Source organism: Balaenoptera acutorostrata, chromosome 15 (genome assembly GCF_949987535.1).
Source record: "Balaenoptera acutorostrata chromosome 15, mBalAcu1.1, whole genome shotgun sequence".
Classification (NCBI taxonomy): domain Eukaryota; kingdom Metazoa; phylum Chordata; class Mammalia; order Artiodactyla; family Balaenopteridae; genus Balaenoptera; species Balaenoptera acutorostrata.
In genome coordinates, this window is record NC_080078.1 from 398,286 (window position 1) to 416,632 (window position 18,347).

At 47.6% G+C, this 18,347-nt stretch overlaps 1 protein-coding gene across 3 annotated transcripts in view; it reads left to right on the forward strand.

Annotated features, from left to right (window-relative positions):
- Positions 1-4,302: 4,302 nt before the first annotated feature.
- SUN1 (Sad1 and UNC84 domain containing 1) overlaps positions 4,303-18,347 on the forward strand; it is a 53,178-nt gene continuing 39,133 nt past the window's right edge. Inside the window, exons 1-2 of one of the 3 annotated variants that reach the window (XM_007174599.2) lie at positions 4,389-4,407; positions 14,985-15,086. The gene's annotated coding sequence lies outside the window, so the exon portion shown is untranslated. Of the gene's footprint in view, positions 4,408-14,984; positions 15,087-18,347 lie in introns of all 3 variants that reach the window. The other 2 variants (XM_007174603.2, XM_007174601.3) reach the window with 2 other exon arrangements.

The following is an 18,347-nucleotide window of genomic DNA, read 5'->3' on the forward strand; positions in this document are numbered from 1 at the left end:
GATGTAATCAGATCCATCAGTGTTTCATCATAAGGTCTGTGCTTTTGAGGTTTGTTTTAAGAAATCTTTCCCCACCCCTGGGAAACAGAGCCTCCTTCATTATTTTCTTTTGACATCGTAGTGTTCCTTTTTTTTTTTTAATTTAATTTTTTAATTTATTTTTGGCTGTGTTGGGTCTTTGTTGCTGCTTGCGGGCTTTCTCTAGTTGTGGTGAGCGGGGGCTACTCTTCATTGCAGTGCACAGGCTTCTCATTGTGGTGGCTTCTCTTGTAGCAGAGCATGTGCTCTAGGCATGCGGGCTTCAGTAGTTGTGGCACGCGGGCTTCAGTAGTTGTGGCTCGCGGGCTCTAGAGCGCAGGCTCAGTAGTTGTGGCGCACGGGCTTAGTTGCTCCGCGGCACGTGGGATCTTCCCGGACCAGGGCTCGAACCCGTGTCCCCTGCATTTGCAGGCGGATTCTCAACCACTGCGCCACCAGGGAAGCCCCCGTAGTGTTCCTTTCATTTAGGTGTTCATTCATCTGGAATCTAGTTTTATTTCTTTAAAAATAAAATTTCAATGAGAAAACAGCAAAATATTAGTAGTTGTTAATTTAGGACAGTGGAGTCAGGGTGCATATTACTGTACTTTTTCCATAGTTTAACATTTCTAAACTTCTAAAATTTCTAAAAATTTCTCAGTATTTTGTGCAAAATACAGGTAAAGTCAAATAAGAAAACAATTTACAATGCCCCTACTTGGATAGAATCACTGGCAATTTTCTGTGCCGTGTGTGTGTGTGTGTGTGTGTGTGTGTGTGTGTGTGTGTGTGTGTCTACACACACATGGAATCATATAGAACCTACATTTTTCAGTTAACAGCTTGTCATTTCCTGAGTACATTTCATGCCCCGTCTCTGCACACATGACACTGTGAGCGCTGTTTTCTTTTTCAAGGAAAAGTAGCTTTGTTCTTGGAGTTTTCTCTTCCCTCCCGTGATTTAACTCCATAAGACATCAGGTTCCAGGTTAACTGCCTGCACTGTGATTGTCTCACTCCAACTACCTGTCACCTGAAGAATTCTTTTGTTTTTCCATCTAGAAACCAGTGTTTCCACCCATTTTGCTTTCTTGAATAGTGAATTCTCACTCTATAAGCATAAGACACACGCACAAACACACGTATCTGTTGCGCAAGGCTCTTCCCACTGGAAAGTAGGTGTGTCAGGTGGGCAGCAAACTTGATTTTCAGTGGTGGATCCCGACACCTACTAAGTACAGATCACACAGTAGGCATCCAGTAAACATGTTAAATTAATGCGGTCCCAATAAGAAGGAAGACTGGGAGTAAGTGCCCAAGAAGCCGTCCAGGTGAGCATGCTGGGGTCGAAGTCAAGGGGCACAGGTGGGCCAGGTGAGTGGGGAAGACTTCGTGGAGTAGGAGGCCCACAGCAAGAGGGTGAGGGAAGGCAGAGAGCATGGGAGCGGGGCCAGCACGGCAAGGGGAGGGAGGACTCTCGACGCCCCTGGCGGTGCCTATGGGGAAGTCTCTTCCTGCTCGGGCTTCGGCCTCCAGAGGAGCAGGGCTGGGTGCTCTCCAGGTGACTGTGGCCGTGCTGAAGGGCCCGGAGCAGCTGCAGTGCCAGGTGAACTCATTCACACCCACCCACCGGCACAGACCAATACCAACCAGCTGAAGCCGGCCGAAGCCAGCACAAACGAGATGGAAGTGGTCAGGGTGGGCGCAGTCCCTCCAGAGAAGTCCTCCAGGCGCTCACCTGAGTCGGCACCAGGGGGGTCTGTCCCTGGTTGCAGCCTCTTTCCCCGCAGGTGGAGGAGACAGAGCAGGGAGAGTCATGGGTTTCCTTCCCTGTGTGCTGGAGGTGGGGGGCTGGCAGCTACTGCTTCCTCCATCAGGGCATCTTGTCCTGCTTGTTTCCTCTTGCTGGTGAGTGTTCTAAGGGCCTGTTTCTGTTGTTTTTTTTGCCAGGGACATTTCCCCGTCCCCCCGTGTCCCCCCACCTCCCCCCGCCGCTCCCCACTCCCCAGCCCGGAGGCCTAAATGGTGAGCCCAGCCTTGGTGCCCACCTTCACCAAGGCTGAGAGGCATTCAGATTCCGGATTCTGAGCTGGGGTGGGAGCGGGTGTGGCTGAAGTGATTTGAGAGGCTGCTGGCCTTGCCTCGCACCGCCACCGGCCCAGGATGGGAAGCACGGGCTTCTACCCTCAAAGGCTTGTTCGTGCCTTTCCCGATGCCGCCTGCCATCCTCTGCTGTTTCTCTCAAACTTGGCGGGACCCCCAGGATTTCGTGAGCTTCCTTTCACCAGGTACTGGGGGTCCCATGGAGCCCCGCCAGCATCTCGTCCCCTCCTTTGGCCTTATGGCACGTGGCTTTGCACCCTTCCCTGTTCGTTGTTGCCGGTGAAATATCTTTTCTTCTTTTAAGCTGGTCTTGGTCATTTCGTAATTATCGGGAGGAAGAAGATTGATTCTGTGATCTGCCTTCCCTGTGGAATCCTTACCCAGAAGTGTCCGCGGATGTCTACACTGCTGTCCGCTAGAAACACCATGAGTGCCACCTATGAAATCTCACATTTTCTAGTAGCTGCATTAAAAACGCAGAGAGAAACAGATGAAATTAATTTGATAATGTTTTATTTAACCAACATATCCAAAATATTACAACTTAACACATAAGCAATATTTTAAAATATTAGTGAGGTATTTTACCTTCTTTTTCATACTTAGTCTTCAAAATTCTGTTTTATACACACACAGCTCGCCTCAGTTCGGGCTAGCCACGTTTCCAGTGATCAACAGTTACATGGGGCCAGTAGCTACTCTAGACAACACAGGCCTAGACTTCATCCGGATCTTTATTCTCCTCAGTCCACCCCCCGCCCTCCCAGGCAACACTCAAAAGACACAACCTTCTCTCCTCTCTCTGCCAATGCTCCTGATGAACACCTACCCTGCTTATGAAACACCTACCGGCATCTGTAAAATTTATACCAGGGATGAGACTTCCTACAAGCTCAGCTAAAGACACAGCCCCTGTGCTGTGAGTTAATAAGCTAAGAGAAGAAAAAGGCCATCCTTTTTCTTCATAAACCCTACAAGGACAGCCAGCTAACATTGCATTAGTCCATTGCCATTACTGTAATAAATATGTTCTCATTAAAATGGCCCTCGTGGGGCTTCCCTGGTGGCGCAGTGGTTGAGAATCTGCCTGCTAATGCAGGGGACACGGGTTCGAGCCCTGGTCTGGGAAGATCCCACATGCCACGGAGCAGCTGGGCCCGTGAGCCACAATTGCTGAGCCTGCGCGTCTGGAGCCTGTGCCCCGTGACGGGAGGGGCCGCGATAGAGAAAGGCCCGCGCACCGCGATGAAGAGCGGTCCCCGCACCGCGATGAAGAGTGGCCCCCGCTTGCCGCAACTGGAGAAAGCCCTCGCACGAACCGAAGACCCAACACAGCCAAAAATAAATAAATAAATAAATAAATAAATAAGAAAATCCTTTAAAAAAAAAAAAAAAAATGGCCCTCGCAACTGGTTTTTCCTTTGCAGCGCTGGAAGTCTTTTCCTGAGCGGGCAATGTGGTAGGCTCTTCCCGCCCTCACCTGCCCTCTAACCCGCTGGAGCCCCGTTTCCTCTTTTGTAAAGTAGGATCATAATAGCTTCTTTATCTACCTGGCAAGTCCGTTGTGAAACTCCAAGAGATAGTAAAGGGCAGGGCTCAGCCACTGCAAAACCCCACCCAAAAGTGGCCTGTTGTTATTTGTGTGGTCCGTGGGTGGAGGAGCGTGCAGGTCAGGAAGGCGCAGTTGTCCTCGGCAGGCCCCGGGGCAGCAGCCGGAGGGCCCAGCTCCGCCACCTCCCGCCTCGGAGGAGCGCACTTGCGGCCCGGCGCGCACACCTGGGGACGCGGGCGGAGCTCGGAGACCGCACAGGTACTGGGTGTTGGGGGCGGGGGCTCGAGAACAGCCACGGAGCGCAGGGACGGGTGTTGCAGGGATGGCGGCCACGGCGCGGGACGGCCTGGCTGTTGCCGGCCCATACCGGGGTCCTCCTGAGACCGGCGTCCTCCTCTGGACACAGACCCTCCCTGAGACTGGGGGGACCCCTCCGCCCCTCCTCCCGGCTCTCTCGCCCCGCCCCCTTCGCGCCGCGCACCGCCTCGGAGCCCCGCCCGTTTCCCCGCCCCACGGCTCGGCAACAGTTCTCGATTGGTTGGGCGCCTAGGTAGGCCGCCTCCGCATTGGCCGAGGAGCTCCGAGTGGCGCGCCCGTGATTGGTGGACGTCCGCGTTTCTCCCAGGCGCGGCGCGCGATTGGCTGGCAGAGGCACAGTCTGCGGGGCCTGGGCGGTGCAGACGAGGCCTCAGGCGGCGGCTGCTGCGGGGAGCGACAGCGGCGGCGCGAGGCAGGTGAGCGGCAGCCAGGGGCCGGGGCGGGGGTCCCGGCGGAGTGGGGCCGGGGCCCGGGCGTCCCTCGTGGCGGGCGCGGGCGGGTCGCGGCCCCCGCTAGGGCCGCCAACGGCCGCGGCGTTTCAGCCCAGCTGCCCCCGCGCCCCCTCTCAGCCCGGCGTCGTCGCCCCGGCGCCTCAGTCCCCTCCCCCACAGCCCGCTCCTCCTCAGTCCGCTGCCCCCAGGCGCCCTCTGCCTCACCCGGTCCTTCTTCAGCGCCCCCGCGCCCCCTCCCCAACCCGGGCGCGCCCCCGTCAGCTCCCCTCCCCCCACCACGGCGCCCCCTCCCCGGCCCGCCGACCCCTGCCTGCCGGCACCCGGCGCGGCCCCGGGACGTCGCACCCCACGCCGGCTGCCCGGCTCGCGTGCCCGGGCTCGGCGCTCTGCCCGGGGGTCGCGCGTGCCCGCCGCTGCCCGCGGAGGCCGCTGACGTCGGGCGGGCCCAGCTCGGTGCCGGGTCCTGTGCCAGGTCCTCCGTGCACGACCCGTTCCCTCGCTCCGCCCTCCCAGCTCGGAAACGTGAGCGGTTCGGGTCTATTTTCGTCCATGTCGCTGGACTCCTCAGAGTTCCTTTAAGTCTGGAAACGCGGGACGGTTGGGTAGTTCTGGGGAATTTTCTCAGCTTATTTGGTTTGACAGTTTTCTCTTCTTTTTTCTTAATCTTTTTTCTGTGTGTTTTGGAAATGCTACTGTATTGGGGCACTGGACCTCTTGGACCGGTTTTCTGTTTTTTCATCTTTCTCTCCCATTTTCCAGCTTTGTCTTCTTGTTCGACTTTTAGATTCTTCAGTTTTCTAACTCATGTGTTGAGCGTTTTATTTGGGCCATCAGAGTTTAAATTTCCCACAGGTTTTTGGTGGTTATTGTTTTTCCTCTAAAATTTAGTAACATGTTCTTGTTTCTAAATGCCGTGGCGTCGCAGTCTCCGTCCGTGGCCTAAGTGTTCGCTGGCTTGAGTCCGCCTGTCCTGAAACGTCAGGTGATCTTGGTTGAAGTCGCTTAGCCGAGAGCGGGACCCTGCCCAACCCTTGGGAAGTTCTCAGCACCTGCGCTGGTCCTGTCACTGTTGGCTAGGAAGACGGGTGGGGTTACCTCGAGGGACGCTCCGTGTCATTGTCTTTAGGGCCTTTTACTGGACTTGTTAGATTCCCAAAGACGGGCTTTCCAGCCTCCTGCCTCGTTTTAGAAGTCGGGTAGAAGAGTGGGCTGTGGCCTCCACAGATGAGCAAGGAAGTGCTCACTTACCCCCTTTACAGGAATGCATTCTAGAACTCAGCTATGCCTCTTACCCTCTGGTCTAGAGAGCCCTTGGCTTTATGCCCCAGTCTTCTTTCGGGGGAGGCAGGAAGGGGATCCATGCAGAGTAGCTAACTGCTTTTTTTTAAATTGTGGTAAAAATACACAATATAAAATTTACCTTTTTAACCTGTACTGTTCCTTGGCATTAAGTGTGTTCACAGTGCTGTGCGACCATCCCCACTGCCTAGTTGCACAACCTTTTTTATCACCCTGGATGGAGACCCTGTGCCCATTAGCAGTCGCTCCCCCTTATCCGCTGCCCTTAGCCTCTGGCAACAGCTAGTCTTTCTTCTGTCTCTGTGAATGTGCCTGTTGTGGATTTTTTATGTAAATGGACTCATACAGTATGTGGCCTTTTGTGTTGATTCTTTTACTTAGCATAATGTTTTTAAGGTTTATCCATGTTGTAGTGTGTGTCAGAACTTCATTTTTCTTTACAACTGAATAATATTCCACTGTATGAATATATCCCAATTTGCTTATCCATTCATCTGTTAGTGGACATTTGAGTTGTTTCCACTTCTTGCCTATTATGAGTAATGCTGCTATGAACATTTGTATACAAGTTTTTGTTTGAGCACCTGTTTTCATTCTTGCGGTATATCTTGATAACTAGGAGTGGAATTGCTGGGCCACATGGTAATTCTATGTTTAACTTACAGAGGAACCACCAAACTGTTTTCTACAGTAGCTGCACCATTTTACATTCCCACCAACAGTGTGAGAGGGTCCCGATTTCTCCATATCCTCTCCAACACTTATTTTCCATTTCGTTTTATTATGGCCATCCTAGTGGTTGTGAGGTGGTGTCTCATTTTGATTTTGATTTGCATTTCCTTAATGACTGATGATGTTGAGCAACTTTTTATGTACTTGTTGGCCATTTATATAGCTTTGGAGAAATGTCCATTCCAGTCCATCGTCCATTTTTTAATTGGGTTTGTCTTTTCGTTGAGTTGTAAGAGTTCTTTATGTCTCCTAATACTACACCCTTATCAGATACATGATTTGTGTGTACTTTCTTTCATTATTTGGGCTGTCTCTTCGCTCTGTTGATAGTGTCCTTTGATGCACAAAAGTTTTAATTTTGATGAAGGCAAATTTATCTATTTTCTCTTTTGTTGCTCATGCTTTTGGTGTCATATCTAAGAAACTGTTGCCAAATCCAAGGTTGTGAAGGTAAATCTCTATGTTCTTTTTTTTTTTTAATATTTAAATATTTATTTATTTTTGGTTGCATTGGGTCTGTCTTTGTTGCTGCACGCGGGCTTTCTCTAGTTGTGGCGAGCGGGGGCTACTCTTTGTTGCGGTGCACAGGCTTCTCGTTGCGGTGGCTTCTCTCGTTGCGGAGCACGGGCTCCAGGCACATGGGCTTCAGTAGTTGTGGCTCACGGGCTCTAGAGCAGAGGCTCAGTAGTTGTGGCGCACGGGCTTAGTTGCTCCGCGGCATGTGGGATCTTCCCGGACCAGGGCTCGAACCCGTCTCCCCTGAATTGGCAGGCAGATTTTTTTTTTTTTTTTTTTGGCTGTGTTGGGTCTTCGTTTCTGTGCGAGGGCTTTCTCTAGTTGCAGCGAGCGGGGGCCACTCTTCATCGCGGCGCGTGGGCCTCTCACTGTCGTGGCCTCTCTTGCTGCGGAGCACAGGCTCCAGATGCGCAGGCTCAGTAGTTGTGGCTCACAGGCCCAGTTGCTCCATGGCATGTGGGATCTTCCCAGACCAGGGCTAGAACCCATGTCCCCTGCATTGGCAGGCAGATTCTCAACCACTGCGCCACCAGGGAAGCCCCCTGGCAGGCAGATTCTTAACCACTGCACCACCAGGGAAGTCCGAGGAATTGTTTTCTTAATTTCTTGTTTAGGTTGTTCATTGCTAGTAAATAGAAATACAGCTTTTTTGTGTGTGTTTATCTTGTATCCTACAACTTTAACTTTGTTTAATTTGTTTATTAGTTCTAATAGTTTTTTGTGAATTCTTTAGGATTTTTTGTATATGAGATCATGTCATCTGTGAACAGAGGTAGTTTTACTTCTTCCTTTCCCAGTTTGGTTTTTCTTTTTTTTTTTGGCCGCATTGGGTCTTCGTTGCTGCACGTGGGCTTTCTCTAGTTGTGGCGAGCGGGGGCTACTCTTCGTTGCGGTGCATGGGCTTCTCATTGTGGTGGCTTCTCTTGTTGCAGAGCGCAGGCTTCAGTAGTTGTGGCACACGGGCTCAGTAGTTATGGCTCACGGGCTCTAGAGTGCAGGCTCAGTAGTTGCGGCACACAGGCTTTGTTGCTCCACGGCATGTGGGATCTTCCCGGACCAGGGCTCGAACCCATGTCCCCTGCATTGGCAGGCGGATTCTTAACCACTGTGCCACCAGGGAAGTCCTTCCTTTCTAGTTGGGATGCCATCTATTTCTTTTTCTTGCCTAATTGCTCTGGCAATTCCAGTACAATCTTGAATAGCAGTGGTGAAAGCGATGCCCTTGTTTTGTTTCTGACTTTAGGGGAGAGCTTTCAGCTTTTCACCATTGACTGTGGTGTTAGCTGTGGGTTTTAGTAAATGCCCTTGCCTGATTGAGGAAGTTCTCTTCTATTTCTAGTTTGTTGAATGTTTTTGTCATGAAAGAGTTGGATTTTAACAGGTGCTTTTCCTGTACCAGTTGAGATGATCACGTGGTTTTGCCTAACTGCTTCTTAAACAGACTTTCATCGTTTGACTCGTCCTGTATTTTGATTCCAGTCTACATCCTTACTCCCAAATATTCACAGATGTCACTATCTTAAGCCTTTGGGGTTCTGTGGTGAAAATTGGGTTATTTCTAAGAGTTCCTCATTGCAGGCTTATCAGCTTTTTCTGGCCTAAGTCAGTTTTCATTCATCCATTTGCTTTCTAGTTTTTGAGTTTCTTGCTTTTGTTTTTTCTCCCTTTCAATAAATGCCAGGCACTTTTGGTAGAGGTGGTGATAGGATGAAACCATCCTTCAGCATTGTAGCACCTGCCCTTACCTCAATATTTCAAGGTGAGGTGAGAGCCCAGGGAATTGAAGGGCATTTCTTAGGACCCACTGCTGATTCAGGCTAAGTGTCCTGAGCACATCCCAAATTTGAGCACCCACACTGGGGTTTGCAGGGCAGTGGGAAAAAGACAGTGACGCCAGCCAAGCACAAGTGGTGTTGCTGTGACTGTTTTGGTGGGTAGTTGTGCTCAGTGCCACCTGCGGGAAGGTTGCAGTATTATTTTGTTGATTGAAAACACCTTCATTTTCTTCCTCCTCTTCTTCCTAAATTTGGAACTCATTGCTATTTTGGACAGCTTAGCCCACTCGATTTCCAGTTAGAAGAGACTAGGCCTGCTGCATTTGAAACTGTTTACTTCCTTTGGGCCAAAATAAACTTAGGATTGATAGAGGAAAAGTACAGACCATGATGTTGCTGTTTATAACATGCTATTTATTATAATCACATGCTGTAATTGACTCTACTTCGTTAAGTGACTTGTGTGGTTCATTAGTCAGTTTTGTAGTTTGAATTATATCTGTAATAGTGCTTGTTAGTTGGGTGCTTTGTTTTTCATTTAGTCGCATAGGGGCATTCAGTGAATGGTCACTGGCTGCGAATTTTAGTTGAGGAACTAAGAACCATGTGACAGACGGTTTTAGACATTTGTGCAGAATAAAACTGCAGGTGCCAGACTTCAGTAGTGTGAGAGTGATCAAGTGTAGATCAGTGATTCCCATTGGGGCATGAGGGGCTCCCCAGGGGCATGTATGGCTTGAAAACAAAGCAGTGCTTTGCCTAGTTGCTTTGGTCTTAAGTCATTCTACTTGCTTATTTGATCTTTATGTAACATTATTGGAAGATGGGAGCTATATGTAGAATATGAAAAACATCAATTTAAAGGTTTCTTTACTTGCTATTTATGTTACAAAGCTTTTTAGTACTGGAGAGTGCTCACTTTTAGCCCGGTACTTCACACGTGGGAGGACAGAGCATTAAAGGGTGATCTCAGAAATGGTGTGGATTAACTGTTTACATTTATAGTAGAAATAAAATCCTGTAATTGTTGTTTCTAATTGTTCCCAATTATAGTTGGAAATGAAACAGAATGGACGCCACTGTTCTGATTAGATGAGGAAACGTAAGAAGTGCTTCAAATTCATTAGAAGGAGTAAGGAGGCCAAATATGTGCGACCCTCACTGATCGTCATGAATTCATCTAGCACTTGGGGCATGGTTTTTCCAGGGCGTTGTCAGACGTGGAGCGACAGAGGGATGAGGGGAACCCAAGAACATTTTCAGGTTGAAGGCAAAGCAACATGATAGCAATAAGTTCTCCCATTTCTCTGGACACTTATGAGATGTTCATTGGTTCTGCAAGTCAGGGTTAGCGCCTACCCTCAGAGAGTTCATGGTCTAGTTGGAGAGAAAGACTGTTTAATAAACAAATATTACAATTTCTGTTAAGTGGTAAATGCCAGGGAGCACTAAAATTGGCACCTAACTTGGATATGTGGGTTGGGGCCATCCAGGAGAGCTTCCTGGAGGTGGTATCTCAGGTATAGCCTAAGGATGAGTAGAAGTTAGCTGGGAGTGATCGGAGTGGAAAGAGAACAAGGGATTGGGGAATCAGGAATCAGGAGGGCATCCCAGACAAGGAGAGAGCACAGGAACAGTATGTAAATGGGGTGGGGGGAGAGGGTTACCTGAGGCCAGGTTCTCAGTGAAGCTGCGATATGGGAGGTGGGAGATGGAGAAGTGGGGCATTGGACAGAGGGTTTACTTGCAGGTGCTGGGAAGCCGTGGTGGGATCTGAAGGGAGGGAGATGGTCAGGTCTCTTTTTAGGTGGACTGTTCTGGCAGTTTTCTGGCTTGAGGAGGCAAGACTGGAGACAGGTAAATTAAGGGCGCTCCCTCACAGGAAGCCAGCCAGAGATGGTGCAGCAGGGGACCAGCTGGAGGGAGGGTGCTGCTGTTCTGAAGAGGGGGGAGCAGTTGGACGCATTGAATTTAGTTACTTGTTGGTGACTTGCAGAAATGCTCCACGAGAAGTAAAATCAGATGCCTACCTCAGTGTATACAAAGGAGTTACAAATGGATGAGATGAATTAAAAATGGTGGGAAATGTGACAGTCAAATCAGTAAGAGTAGTAGAATCCATGACACACTATTCATGTGTTCTTGGATTAGGAAGGCCTTTCTTTTTCTTTTTTTTTTAAATTTTGCATTGTTTTGATTCTTTTTTTTTTAACAGAAACTTTAAATCAACATATTATCAAGGGAATTTATTATTTTTTAAAATTTATTTTATTTTTTTATTTATTTTTGGCTGCATTAGGTCTTCGTTGCTGCACACAGGCTTTCTCTACTTGCAGAGAGCGGGGGCTACTCTTTGTTGCGGTGCACGGGCTTCTCATTGTGGTGGCTTCTCTTGTTGCAGAGTACGGGCTCTAGGCGCGTGGGCTTCAGTAGTTGTGGCATGCAGGCTCTAGAGTGCAGGCTTAGTAGTTGTGGCGCATGGGCTTAGTTGCTCCACGGCATGTGGGATCTTCCCGGACCAGGGATCAAGTCCTCTGTATTGGCAGGCGGATTCTTAACCACTGGGCCACCAGGGAAGTCCCTAGGAAGGCCTTTCTAAGCAGGACAGGGAAGGACTGACTGTGCAGCCCAAGTCACCATAAGTTTGTTCAGTAACAGACGGGGGACATCCCAGGCGTGTGTGACGTAACTACGGTTGATGTCCTATAAAACAGTGAGAAAAAGACAAACCTCCAGTAGGTTGAGATATAGGGCTGGCCTTCGCCTGTCAGAGTGGCCCTGCAGAGTTGACCACTTCCAGTGTTGGGAGGAGCACTGTCAGGTTAGGGGGTCCCAGAACCGCCACCTAGCATTGCTTCGAGAAGGCACTTGCTGTCATTCGCTGTCGCTGAGCTCTTTCCAGTGGAAGAGCCGTGCGTAGCTCTTCTAACTGTACCAGTTGTAAGAAGATTCAGAGCACTCTAGGTTCGAAGCAATACATAAAATCGTGTGGTTCATGTTTTCTGTATTCTAAGAAGAAAGACCCTTTACAGTAACATGCATAAAGTAAATTGGCTTTTGCTCAAACACTGAAACAAATCTCACTGTAAGAGGAAATGCAACTTTTATTTAAAAGATCGGGAGCACATATCATTGGGAGATGTAAGCGTGTGATAACGCATCTTCACGTAGAAGGAATTATTTTCCCTAAAACTCAGCTGTTAGGTAAACAAACCCATCTAGCCTGCATCTTTTCCTGTTTCATTTCCAAAAAAAGGAAAGAAACATTGGATCTTGGCTAGAAACTGTCAGTACATAGTTGCTGCAGAAAATAACTAACTCCTGTTGAGTGTTTTCACCCTTGTGCCAGGCAGCGCTGAGCGGGTTAGGTGTGGTAACCGGTTGAATCCTGCAGCAACATTGAGAGTCAGGTGCCACGTAGAGTGAGTAATGGTACCAAGGGTTCTTACAGCTGAGTAAGAACCCTGCGGGTCCGGCTGCCCCACACCGCTTCACAGTGAAGGCCATTTTTTTTTTTTTTTTTTTGAAAATAATAGTTACTGGGTTAATTGTTTATAAGACCAAACCCTACTGTTTTTTTTTTAACTTTTTATTTTATATTGGAGTATAGTTTATTAACAGTGTTGTGTTAGTTTCAGGTGTACAGCAAAGTGATTCAGTTATTCATATGCATGTATCTATTCTTCTTCAAATTCTTTTCCCAGTTAGCAAAACCTGCTCTTTTTAAAAAATGTTGAATAGTACCCGGGGGGGTAAGTGAAAAGTAGATGTCCCATTCTCTGTAATTTTACCATTAAGTTTAGTGTAGTATTTTTCCTGAAGTTTTAAAAATATATTCAAGTATATATATAACATGTGCAGCATTCTGTAAAGGTCTTTCAAATATTTTTAGGTTATAGTCATTTGTTTCTCATTTGCAGTTTTAAATAACGAGTTCATTTTTAAGAACTCTCACTTAGTATAAATCATAGTTTTTCATAAACTAACAATGTTTTGCTTCCTTAAAATGAAAACAGGTATGTGAGGCTTATTCCTGTTTATTATGTTGTGGAAGTAATTACACTGAACATGATATTTGGAAAACAATCATTTCTAACCCATTTTATGATTTTTTTAATCTGTAGGAAAAATAACTTAATGTTTTTAGTCTCTGCGTTATGCAGTTTTAACAGGATTAAGTCTGAGCAGAGTAATTATGTTAAGGTTTAGTACTCTGGGCTTCCCTGGTGGTCCAGTGGTTAAGACTCCATGTTTCCACTGAAGGGGGCATGAGTTCAATCACTGCTCAGGGAACTAAGATCCCGCATGCCACATAGCAAAGCCAAAAAAAAAAAAAAAGATTTAGTATTGATACTAAATTTTAAAGGGCACCTCTGAATTTTAGTTTTCAAATTCTTCCCTACAAGGCATGTAACAGTGGAACACCTGATTGCGCAGGTGCGCGTTGAAAACCAAGCCCTGGGTGATGAAGAGTTGGCAGGGGTGGAGCTGGACTGCGTTTGCGGGTGCAAGGCCCTGAGGGGCCCCCGTGGGCCTGTGCTGTCAGCTCAGGGGGCCCTCGGGGATGGCCCTGTGGCAGATGGCGGTGTCTGGAGCTGCGCCCAGAGAGGGGAGGAGGGTGCTGCCTGGAGCTGTCGCCTTGGACTGCTGTGCTTTCTGTGGGCGGGTTGCAGTGCTGGTGGTGGGTTTGGATGGGGGCTAACGAGGTTGGTCCGTGCAGGTTGCTCCTGAGGGTTTCTGCCGTGTCAGCCGGGCTCGCTTCGGGTCTCAGCCTACTTGGTCAGCGACCCCATCAGTTCATAGAAAGCTTGATTTGTAACATGCTTGTCTTTATAAACACAGTGCTTTCAGAGCAAATTCTGCTTGCCTTATACATGGTTTAATAAAAAATAATTATTTACTAGGTGACGATGCTTGTGGTTTATAATGATGAGAAGAAATGCTGCTCACCATTTTTAAAGTTTGTCTTTTTCTAGTTTTATTTTAGAACTGATAGCGTTTCCTAAGAAAATATTTTGTGCTAGTTTATTTCAGGACCGTTAACAGTTTTATTTTCTTTCTTTGGTTTTGCCATTTGCTGCAAGCTCTGTTTTCAACCTTGTGTGACTTGTAATTTTTGATATTTTTCAGGCATGTTTTCTAGATTGTTACTAGATTAGTACAGATGTTCTAAATAGTAGAGATTCAAATTATATGTGGTGGTTGAACTAAAATCCATTTTTGACCAAAGCATTCAAGAACAAAAATTGAGCTTTATATTTCATTTCTACCATATGATGCAAATGTTACATACAGTGTGTACTAGGCAAGGTAAACGGTATTAAAGGAGAAACCAAGTGTAACTTATGAAGCATCTTAACTCAAATTTTAAAACCCTGCTAGGATCTTCATGTTTGTAAAGATACTTATTTAATTTCTTAGGTTTGAAACCAAAGTTTGCACCCTAGACAGAGGACCTCTTCTTTTGGCTGTGCTTGCCGGCTTATGTGTGCTTAGCCACTAGTGAAAGCGAGATAGGAGGGAGACACCGGGGTGATTTATGACGATAGCGCTTCCTTTTCCACTGGAAGGTGTCGCTCATGGCCCACCATCTCCTTAGGGGAGCACTTTTCCCTCTTGGGACTGGCGGCTGCAAATCGAAAGCTGTTAAAGAGCACTGTTTTCCGGGGATACGGGGAGGCTCCCCTGAGTGCCCTCTCCCTCCCCCCATGTTAATCCGCTGGGCCTGGAAGAGGGGGGGTGCCTGGTGTGAGCCCCGGCTCCGCTGTGCAGTCCCTCCCTCCCATGTCCGGGACACTCACGGGGCACGTGGCCTGTGCAGAGGTCATCCCAGTCGTAACACTTTTGGGAGAAGGGAGTGGCCAGGAAGAGTCTAGAGAAATGAGGACAGTGAAGCCTGCACAGGGCACCTCTCTGTAAACAAACGTGTTTACAAAATGTTGACTTTGTATTCATTCCAAGATTTTCTGATGCTGTTGAAAACGTTTTCAATCCATTTTTTCACTTGCTCTTTCAATACTGCTCAGATTATAAATGCAAATCAGATCTCCCTTGAGTCACAGGCTGAGGCCGCCTTTAGGCCATGCTACAAGTAGGAAGGCTCTAATGTTACACGCGGGCTTGAAGTAGCAGTGATGTAAGGGGAGACTGGGAACGGCATTGTGAACATGCCAAGCGCTGTTAGCAGAACTGGTATCACAGTTGCACTTTTGCTGCTAGGGGTCCTGATGAGCTGAGAGAGACCGGAGCTGGTGTTCTAGCCTGCCGGCCCCAGGAGCAATCTGAGCTGCCGCTGGACTTCGTCTTTTATTTAGGTTGGGGGTGAGTGAGTCTTCCATCTCGGGGATTGTTAACTCAGAAGGAAAAAAAATCCTTTTTTTTTTTAAAATTTAAAACAGGCTATATAAGTTTATTCCACAAACTAATTAAAGCTAACTTTTTGAGTGTTTGTCATGTGTCAGGCACTGCTTTACAGACATTCTCTCTTTTTACTTAATTTAATTCTCTCTTTTTTACTTTATTTTATTCTATAATTTTATCTAATGCTCACATTTTATGAAAGGAACTAAAGATTAATTTTAAAGTGTTCTGAATCCATATCATGATCTGTCCAGGGAGAAAGGATGAGGCAGCAGGATTGATGGAGGACAAGCCGGGTATGGAAAGAAGCAGCAAAATACATTCTAATAAGATACATGATCACACTCTGTAATGCGGTCCACAGTAAACGCAGGAGAGAGCGCTGGTCATCACTCCCTAACTCATTACTGAGTCAAGCTTGGTGTGGCCTCTGCTGCTGCTTTTGGAGGGTCTGCTTGGAGAGGTGGTCTTCTGGGCTGTGGAGGAGGTACTGGCTAGAACAACATTTACCTGGGCCACGGGTCTGATTAAGCAGGGACAGGATTCTGCGTATAGTTGTATAGTTTTATACGTACATGTGTTTCACTGGAGAACAGAACATAAAATTCACATGGTTACAGGAGCGAAGTCAGAATGAGTAGGAAAAAGTAAGGGCATCCAATCGCATGCTCCCTTTCCTTCCACTGTCGTAGCCACTGAGCTCTGGCTGTGACGGGCCACGGCCTCCCTGCCCTGTCTCCTGTCTGCCTTTCCTCCAGAGCCGCATGGCCTGCTCTTCCTAGAGTTGTGTGTGTCCACACTGGTGCTCTCTTGATGGTGTTATCTTTGGGCATTTTATTACGTTTGAAGCTCCTCTCATAAAACATTTAGCCAAAAGTCTACCACTGTGCCTGCCACTCAGCTCGTGTCTCTGTGTTGTCACCTGCAGGACTTTTACGTGGTCACTCTGCTGTAATCCTGTCTTGCTTGTGATAGGCTTGTGATGGCCAGTAGCTGCATTTGGTTCTTTGATAGAATTTTATTTCAGAGACAAGAAATTAAATTTCTTTTAAAATTGTGATATAAGGCCTACATTAAACCCAACTAGGGTGGTGTCACACTGCTTTATCTGTCTCATCGATTGGAAGAACCAGGTTGAACAGTGTGGTGCACTGTGCCTCTGACAGCTTTTGAAAACACCGTTTGTTATGCATTAGAAATTAACCTCTCTTTTAGGTAGATGAAAACGTGAGAACATATTGATGTAACTTTTAAAAGTAAAAAGGCTGTAATAGATAAACAACAGGGACCTTTGTATAGCACAGGGAACTATCAATATATTCAATATCTTGTAATAACCTATGATGGAAAAGAATGAAAAAGAATATATATATGTGTATATATATGTTTGTATGTATGTATATATAACTGAATCACTTTGCCGTACACCTGAAATCTTGTAAATCAACTATACTTCAATTTAAAAAAATTAAAAAGCATTAGCACTTCCCTCATGGTGCAGTGGTTAAGAATCCACCTGCCAATGCAGGGGACACGGGTTTGAGCCCTGGTTTGGGAAGATCCCACATGCCATGGAGCAACTAAGCTTGTGAGCCACAACTACTGAGCCTGCATGCTAGAGCCCGTGCTTTGCAACAAGAGAAGCCACCACAGTAGAAGCATGCACACTGCAACGAAGAGTAGCCATCACTTACCGCAACTAGAGAAAGCCCGTGTGCAGCAACAGAGACCCAACGCAGCCAAAAATAAGTTAGGAAAAAAAAAAAAAAAGTATGAGGTAAAGATGTCCAAAAAAAAGAAAGCATTAAAAAAATAAATTGCAGGGGACTTCCCTGGTGGCACAGTGGTTAAGAATCCGCCTGCCAATGCAGGGGACACGGGTTCAAGCCCTGGTCCAGGAAGATCCCACATGCCTTGGAGGAACTAAGCCCGTGCGCCACAACTACTGAGCCTGTGCTCTAGAGCCCACGAGCCACAACTACTGAGCCCGTGTGTCTAGAGCCCGTGCTCCGCAACAAGAGAAGCCACCGCAGTGAGAAACGCGTGCACTGCAACAAAGAGTAGCCCCCTCTCACCGCAACTAGAGAAAGCCTGCACATAGCAAGGAAGACCCAACAGAGCCAATAAGTAAATACATACATACATGCAAATAAAATAAAAAGGCTGTCAGTTCTTGCATATGTCCTCCTCACCAGGCTCTAACTGCTCCTTCTGTGCTGAGTCATGGGCTGGACCTCCTTAGATCCCTTCAGCGGCCTTGCCAGTAGCGCTGCTGCCACCCTGCTTCACAGATGGAGCTTCCTGTGTGCGAGGAGCTGGCCTCAGGGCAGTCACTCAGCTAGTGGGCAGAGCTGGGATCAGAGCCCAAATCTGTAGGAGTCAGTCCCTGTTCTTAGCTGGACGCTCTGGTGTTTCCATGTCATAGCCACGATGTTTAGATTAAATGCTGCTTTCGGGCACCTGCCATTCACTTGTTTATAACACTGTAAACCAGTTTCTGTAAACCGGTCCAAATACTCAGTTCACTAAGGACGTCTTGAATTCTTTTTTTTTTTTTAATAAATTTATTTATTTGTTTGTTTATTTTTGGCTGCGTTGGGTCTTCATTGCTGTGCATGGGCTTCCTCTAGTTGCGGTGAGTGGGAGCTACTCTTTGTTGCGGTGCGCAGGTTTCTCATTGCGGTGGCTTCTCCTGTTGCGGAGCACGGGCTCTAGGTGCGCGGGCTTCAGTAGTTATGGCTCGTGGGCCCTAGAGCGCAGGCTCAGTAGTTGTGGCGCATGGGCTTAGTTGCCCCACGCCATGTGGGATCTTCCCGGCCCAGGGATCGAACCTGTGTCCCCTGCATTGGCAGGCGGATTCTTAACCACTGCACCACCAGGGAAGCCCCCGTCTTGAATTCTTGAATACGAGTTGTAGAGAAGTTGGTAGAAATTAGCAGCAGTTAGAACAACTTTAACCTGGGGTTGGTAACGTGGGTTGTAGTAAAACATGAAGTGAAAGATCACTTTGGGAGTCAAGTTAGGAAGTAAAAATCAGTTATCTTCTCTAGAGGATAAGAGCAGTTATGGGGTGTTAGTATTGTTATGGTTGCTTAGTAAGTCATTACTAGCCACAGCACAGTCAGAAGCCATTACTACACCGCTGCTGGGTGTGGCTCTGTCCTGTGGGGGAGCTGGGAGGAGGCCTGAGCCATGAGGCTGCCCCCCGTGTGCTGTTCCTCA